Below are 8,754 nucleotides of genomic sequence, written 5' to 3'. Positions count from 1 at the left end.
AGAAAAAGACCCCAAAAATATTTTACACTTCATTCCTTATTGTTCCACTCGAAATTATTCTAGTAATGAACGCCTGTCGTTACCAAGGAGCTGTCAGTATGTGGGAAATTTAAATAATTTTCGTTTTCACCACGACTCAGCGTTTTGGTATGAATAAAAGCTAAATTAAAGTAAACAATATCGCCATTCCTGAGTTTGTGTTTGTCCCGGCCTTCCTGACGTGCAGTTTCTGCTGTAGAAAAGTATTCGCTTCACTTTAACATCAACATTAACTGTCTGTCCAACATGACAATATAGGATGTATGTGTATGTACACTCCCGTACATATATATTTGGACAGTGATGCTAAAACTTATCATTTTGCTCTGTGCTCTAGCATTTTGGATTTGAGATCAAATGTTTTGAGACAACAGTACAGACTTTCCTTTTTTGGGGGGGGGGGGGGGGGGGTTCACCGTTTAGAAATGAATGTACTTTATGTATTTACTACCCCCCCCCCCCCCTTTTTTTTGTTGTTGAAAGTATTTGGACAAAATCACAGTGTTCCATTTAGTCAAAAGTTTTGTATTTGGTCTCATAGTCCTAGCAGTGTCTCCATCAAGCTTCTGACTTTGCAAATAGTTTTGGTTGTTTCTGATAATTTTGTGCCCAATAGAAATGAATGGTAAATAATGTGTTGTCATTTTGTGGTCACTTTTTATTGTAAATAAGAATATGTTTCTGAACACTTCTACACTAATGTTGATGCTACCATGATTACGAATAATCACGGCTGAATTGTTAATAATGATGAAAGATCATACCCCCAAAACATTCTAACCTTTCACCATTACCAATAACAGTGGAGGTTAGGGTTTTCTTTTGGGTATGACATTTATGCATCTAACTTTCCCACTCATCATTAGCCATGATTATCCGTAATCACACATTCATGTAGACGTGTGCAGACACATTCTAGTCTTACTTCCAATAAAAGTGACAATACAATTACGCAATACATTATTTACCATTTCTAATCGGGCACGACATAATCTGAAACAACCAAAACAAACTGCAATTGCATCTAACCAATGGGTAGTCCCAAGCTTGGTGTTGTCCGTGCGTGCTGGGAATATGGGCCCAAATACTACACTTTTTGACTGTTTAATACACTAAGTGAATTTGTCTAAATACTTATGACACCTTACAATAGGGGGACTAGATACATAATGTGCTTTCATTTCTAAACAGTGGAAAAAAAGCCTCAAATAGACCGCCCGAGTGGCGCCGGGGTCTAAGGCACTGCATCTCAGTGCTAGAGGCGTCACTACAGACACGGGTTTGATTCCAGACTGTATCTCAACCCGGCCGATTGGGAGTCCCATAGGGCGGAGCACAATTGGCCCAGCGTCATTAGGGTTTGTACGGGGTAGGCCGTCACTGTAAATAAGAATTTGTCTTAACTGATTTGCCTAGTTAAAGAAATGTTGAATAAAAAAAGCAATAAAAGGTGCCATTCTGTACTGTTGCAGAGTATGAAACATTTGATTTCCAATCCAAAATATTTGATTTCAAGTCCACATTGCTGGAGTGAAGAGCCAAATTAAATGTTTTGCTTCACTGTCCAAATAAATATGTGTGTGTGTGTCCAGAAAGATCTATTTAGTACATTATGAAAGACCCATTTGCAAACAGGGAGCATGAAGCAGCCTGGGCATATGGTGGGAAGGGAAAGAAATGTCAAGCTGACCCAAATTTGACAGCTATTCTGGCGTGCCTCCACGGTTTGGTCTTCCAAAAAAGGTTGCAAGGTAGTTGCATCTGCCAGCACCTGCTGGACCATGTAAGCCAACCTGTCATGTTGGGTTTGTCCCAAATGGCACCCTGTTCTCTTTATTATGCACTACTTTCGACCAGAGCCCTCGTCAAAAGTAGTGCACTATGAAGGAAATCGGGTGCTGTTTGGGATGCAGGTTGTATGGTAACTTGAATGCTCCTGCCACCTGTATTGTATGAAGCTGCTGAGGTTGTCCAGCCAGTGGTTGCCTCCCTATTACCTATATTAGTGCACTACTTTTGACATGGCCCCTAGGGCTCTGGACAAATGTATTGCACTATATACGTGTTATTTGGGATGCAGACTCAGCAGAGCATGTGCTAAATATGGGCTCTTGTTACAAGGTCTCTCCCTTTTCGAAGGTCACAACAACTCCTTCCTAGTTATTATATTATTCAACATTGAGGTGACCATGTGTTACTTTTTAGCATGTCTGACAGTAAAAAGGTGGCACTTTATGAAGACAAAACAAGTGAAATGACAAGTAATGCATGCCCATTTTTCAATGTACACTGGAATGGGAATCAATATTGCATACACAAAGTCCCATTTGTTTTTGCTTAGTACTTTTCATTGCAGGTTTGTGCACATGTTAGAGGGTGTGTGGTTTGTCCAGTGATTGTCTTTAGAGATTCGGACCACTTTTGTGGTTTTTGCTAACCATTGATTGTCGTCCCCAAACTCTTGTGAAAAATGTGTAATTGCCTACGGAACATCTATGTAACGTTAATAAACATGACATTTTATAAACCATACATTGTTGAATTGATTAAATGTATTTATTAACCTTTAACACCATTGAGACCAGGGTCTCATTTCCAATGGTGCTCTGAGAACAACCGTTCAAGCAATGCGAGGAGGCCGCTTGGTCTAAACCAATTTCCCGATAGCATCCGTAGCAGGAGTGCGTGATCAACTGTATCGAATGCTTTCGACAGATCAATATGAAGTGCAGCGCAGTGCTGTTTCCTGTTTAGTGCATTAACAATATTAAAACAAAAATATAAACTCAACATGTAAAGTGTTGGTCCCATGTTTCATGAGTTGAAATAAAAGATCCCTTAAATGTTCCATATGCACAAAAAGCTTGTTTTGTTTTGTGCACAAATTTGTTTACATTGCTGTTAGTGAGCATTTCTCCTTTGCCAAGATAACCCATCCACCTGAAAGGTGTGGCATACCAAGAAGCTGATTAAACAGCATTATCATTACACAGGTGTGGCATACCAAGAAGCTGATTAAACAGCATTATCATTACACAGGTGCACCTAAAAGGACACTCTAAAATATGCAGTTTTGTCACACAACACAATGCCAAGGACGCGTAGACCTTACAGTGAAACGTTTACTTACAAGCCCTTAACCAACAATGCTTTAATACGTTTTAAGGAAGTCTTTAATACGTTTTAAGGAAGTAAGTACGTTTTGAGGTAGAATTTAATGTTCATTTCTCTTCCATAAGCCGTTTTAGAGAATTTGGCAGTACGTCCAACTGGCCTCACAACTGCAGACCACGTGTAACCACGCCAGCCCAGGACCTCCAGATCATTCTGATTGGCTGGGACTAGCTCCCCAGCCAAGGTGGGCCTGGAAGGGCGGACCCTGCACAGTCATGTGAAATTCATAGATTAGGGCCTAATTCATTTATTTAAATTGACTGATTCCCTTACATAAACTGTAACTCAGTAAAATTGTTGCATGCGGCGTATATATTTTTGTTCAGTATATGTCATTTACAACTAGAGAAGCAGCTGAGATGGTGCCATGTCCTTGATCACATGACCTAGGCATCTCAAACCAATGTTGTATTGTTCACAGGATAGGAACACACATTGCACACCATTTGGCTTTCCACATAAAGCAAAGCACTTACACAATTTTATATAAATATTTGAAACTTTAAAATATCAATAGCTCTTCAACCACTGGAAACCGAAACTTCCTTACATCCGCACCAAAACCTGGGAACACATCACATCCGCTCTCCACTGACTCCACTGTTCACCTACAAATCTCTCCATGTCCTGGCTTTCTTACCTCTCTGACATGCTGCACACCTAAATCCCCTGTCACATACTCTTAGAAGAAAAGGTGCTATCTAGAACCAATAATGGTTCTTCGGTTGTCCCCGTAGGATAACCCTTTAAAGAACCTTTTTTGGTTCCAGATAGAACCCTTTTGGTTCCAGGTAGAAGCCTTTTGGGTTCCATGTTGAACCCTTTCCACAGAGGGTTCTACATGGAACCCAAAATAGTTATACCTGGAATCAAAAAAGGCTTCTCCGATTGGGGACAGCCGAAGAACCCTTTTGGAACCCTTTTTCCAAGAGTGTACTCATCTGACTCCGTTTTCCTTATCTCCTGCAACACCAGACTCCTGGACAGTGTTGATCTCGTCTTCAGTGCCTTCAGCTCAACTGCACTTCTGAAACTCCTGGAACATCCATCAATCTGCATGCACATTAAAAAACAGACTCACAAAGCATCTCTTCAGACAACATTTACAGTGAGGGAAAAAAGTTTTTGATCCCCTGCTGATTTTGTACGTTTGCCCACTGATAAAGAATTTATCAGTCTATTATTTTAATGGTAGGTTTATTTGAACAGTGAGAGACAGAATAACAACAAAAAAATCCAGAAAAACGTATGTCAAAAATTTTATAAATTGATTTGCATTTCAATGAGGGAAATAAGTATTTGAGCCCTCTGCAAAACATGACTTAGTACTTGGTTTTAAAACCCTTGTTGGCAATCACAGAGGTCAGCTGTTTCTTGCGGTTGGCCACCAGGTTTTGCACACATCTCAGGAAGGATTTTGTCCCACCCCTCTTTGAAGATCTTCTCCAAGTCATTAAGGTTTCGAGGCTGACGTTTGACAACTCGAACCTTCAGCTCCCTCCACAGATTTTCTATGGGATTAAGGTCTGGAGACTGGCTAGGCCACTCCAGGACCTTAATGTGCTTCTTCTTGAGCCACTCCTTTGTTGCCTTGGCCGTGTGTTTTGGGTCATTATCATGCTGGAATACCCATCCACAACCCATTTTCAATGTCCTGGCTGAGGGAAGGAGGTTCTCACCCAATATTTGACTCTACATGGCCCCGTCCATCGTCCCTTTGATGCGGTGAAGTTGTCCTGTCCCCTTAGCAGAAAAACACCCCCAATGCATAATGTTTCCACCTCCATGTTTGACGGTAGCGATGGTGTTCGTGCGGTCATAGGCAGCATTCCTCCTCCTCCAAACACAGTGAGTTAAGTTGATGCCAAAGAGCTCCGTTTTGCTCTCATCTGACCACAACACTTTCACCCAGTTGTCCTCTGAATCATTCAGATGTTCATTGGCAAACTTCAGACGGGCATGTACATGTGCTTTCTTGAGCAGGGGGACCTTGAGGGCGCTGCAGAATTTCAGTCCTTCGCGGTGTAGTGTGTTACCAATTGTTTTCTTGGTGACTATGGTCCCAGCTGCCTTGAGATCATTGATAAGATCCTCCCGTGTAGTTCTGAGCTCATTCCTCACCGTTCTCATGATCATTGCAACTCCACGAGGTGAGATCTTGCAGGCCGAGGGAGATTGACAGTTATTTTGTGTTTCCTCCATTTGCAAATAATCGCACCAACTGTTGTCACCTTCTCACCAAGCTGCTTGGCGATGGTCCTGTAGCCCATTACAGCCTTGTGTAGGTCTACAATCCTGTCCCTGACATCCTTCGAGAGCTCTTTGTTCTTGGCCATGGTGGAGAGTTTGGAATCTGATTGATTGTTTCTGTGGACAGGTGTCTTTTATACAGGTAACAAACTGAGATTAGGAGCATTCCTTTTAAGAGTGTGCTGCTAATCTCAGCTCGTTACCTGTATAAAAGACACCTGGGAGCCAGAAATCTTTCTGATTGAGAGGGGGTCAAATACTTATTTCCCTCATTAAAATGCAAATTAATTCATAACATTTTTGACATGCGTTTTTCTGGATTTTTTTGTTGTTATTCTGTCTCTCACTGTTAAAATAAATCTACTATTAAAATTTAGACTGATCATTTCTTTGTCAGTGGGCAAACGTACAAAATCAGCAGGGGATCAAATACTTTTTTCCCCTCACTGTATGTTACCCTCCACTCTTCCCCAGTCTCCCATTTCTTAAAAAAAAGACATTACTCCAGTGCTAGCCTCTGGCTTCCTGTTAAAGCCAGTGCTTATTTCAAGGTTTTACTGTTAACCTATAAATCATTGCATTGACTTTCTCCTTTCTCTTATCGCCCTGATTTGGTCCTGCCATGCGTACACGTACACTACACGTACACTACGGTCACAAGACTCAGGCCTCCTTATTGTCTCTATAATTATGAAGGAAACTTCTGGAGGCTTTCTCCTATAGAGGGTCACTTTTAGGGAAGGGCCAATCCATGTGAGAGAAGCAGACTTGGTCTCAACCTTTAAGTCTTTACTGAAGACTCATCTCTTCAGTAGGTCCTATGATTGAGTCTAGTCTGGCTCAGGGGTGCGAAGGTGAATGGCAAGTCACTGGTGAGAGGAACCACCCTTGCTGTCTCTGCCTGGCCGGCTCCCCACGATGTCCTGGAATTCTCTTCCTCTATTACGGAATCACCTGCTTGTTCAGGCTCTTCCATGCTATCCCTATGAGGGCGCATCATGTCATGGCAGGCTTTGTTTACTACACTCAACTCCCTTGGGTGGGTTGAGTCACTGACATAATCTTCCTCCGGTTTTACGCCCCCCTAACGCTAGTGTGGTGGGGGAGATCTTCCTGGGCTATACTCGGCCTTGTCTCATGGTAGTAATTTTGGACGAGGCCACAGTGTCGCCCAACCGCCCGTCTCAGTCCCCAGTATCTATGCTGCAGTATCCTATGTGCCGGAGGGCAAGGGTCAGTCTGTCCTATCTTGTGTACTTCGTGATCTTAGGCATGCTCCTGCTGATCCCCCTCTATCTCTCTGTTTCTATTTATGTCTCCCCTCCCAGAGGACCTGAGCCCTATGACCATGCCTCAGGACTACCTGGCCTGACGACTCCTGGTTGCACCTGCCCCTAGTCCACCTGGTCGTGATGCTAATCCAGTTCTGCTGTTCTGCTTGTTACTATGGAACCTGCTACCTCCAGGACCTGCTGATTCAACCCTCTCTCTATTTCTCTCTCTCTCAGACTTGCTGTCTCAACCTCTGACTGCTCCGATTTGAAAGTCAATTGACATCTACTCCTGAGATATTGAACTGTTGCACGGTCTATAACCTCTGTGGCTACTATTCGACCCTGCTGGTCATCTATGAATGTTTGAACGTGTTGAATAATGATCTGGCCTTAATAACCATGAACTCTTAAAATGTCCACCCGGCACAGCTAGAAGAGCATTGGCCACCCCTCGGAGCCAAGCTACGCTTTAGATTCCTTTCAAAGGAGTTTTTCCTAGCTACTGTGCTTCTTCATCTGCATTGCTTGCTGTTTGGGGTTTCAGGCTGGGTTTCTGTATATCACGTTGTGACAACTGCTGATGTAAAAAGGGCTTTATAAAATGTATTTGATTGAGTAATTGTTTAATGTATTTGTTTTCATACCGGGACCTTGTTTACACCTCATTGACCTGTGACCTTGTTGCAACCACCTCCCTTCACACACCCAACCCCAGACCAGTATTTATTTTCCTATTTTCAACTAAAAAATATCAACCTGTTTTTAATTATAATTTGATGTGTTATATCTTGTGGGTTTCATAACCACATCTTTATAACAATTCAATAATGATGTGACGGGAGGCAGGAATAAGTTCAACTGGTCATCTCAACATTACCCATGATGCTCTGTGCATACAACTAATTGTCCTTGGGTAGTTTTAGACTGTAGTTTTAAGATGTTCTACTTAACACCCGTTTTCCTAAGAGTGTACAACCATAACCCACTCTCATTTGCAATTGAGTTTCTGTGATGTGTTGTGATGTGTTTTTAGTGTGCTGCTGGAATTCTGTAGTTTGAGTTTCTGTGATGTGTTGTGATGTGTTTTTAGTGTGCTGCTGGAATTCTGTAGTTTGAGTTTCTGTGATGTGTTGTGATGTGTTTTTAGTGTGCTGCTGGAATTCTGTAGTTTGTTAAATGTGTTTTGTTCAATATAAATCATTATTTAAATGCACTTTCTAGTGGTATATTTCTCTTTCAAGTCCTTCTGTAGTTTGAATATGAAAAGGTTTGTGTTTCCGCTTTTCTATTAGTTATTCTGTGTAGACTCCAGAAGTTGGCTAATGTTGTGTTGATAAATGTGTGCCATCATTTCACCGGCGGGAATAGATCTATTTTCTGTCTTTCTATTGATCCAAAGAAATCGTATTTGATGCCAATGAACATACTGATTTATCAAAACAGTTATTGAAGAATGACAGAAATAGGCGCTAGTGCTGGCAAGCTACAGACTTAAGGGATAAGTTAGGACAGAGGGGAAGAATGACTGAGTCAGGTTTCCAGTGTAACATTGATCATCGGCATAGTGTCTGGGAACATGGAATAAAGTAAGAAATAAAGATGCATCACAAATGGGTAAATGACATGTGATAGACATGTAATAAGCAATGCAAGCAATTATATTAAATAGTTATACACCATTCACAAAAGACACAAAACAATACATTAGGTTGAAACATTGCAAATCACTGTGTGAAGAATGCAAAGGAGGTCCTCTTTGACTTCAGAAAGAAGGGTGATTTCATAGCCTCAGTTGACCCTCAATTGAGGACAGGTAGAGAGGTTTAGCAGTTTCAATTACTTGGGGATTATTACAAACAGAAGCCTTAACTTCACTGAAAACACAGTACATTACATTACTTACCTACTATGAAGACTGAGGCGCCTCGTAATAGAGCTTCTACGGTCCAACTCATCCCAAACCATCTCAATTAGTTTGCGGTCAGGTGATTGTGGAGGCCAGGTCATCTAATGCAGC

Source organism: Oncorhynchus mykiss, chromosome 4 (genome assembly GCF_013265735.2).
Source record: "Oncorhynchus mykiss isolate Arlee chromosome 4, USDA_OmykA_1.1, whole genome shotgun sequence".
NCBI classification, from domain to species: Eukaryota; Metazoa; Chordata; class Actinopteri; order Salmoniformes; family Salmonidae; genus Oncorhynchus; species Oncorhynchus mykiss.
Note: the sequence above shows the minus strand (reverse complement) of the source record.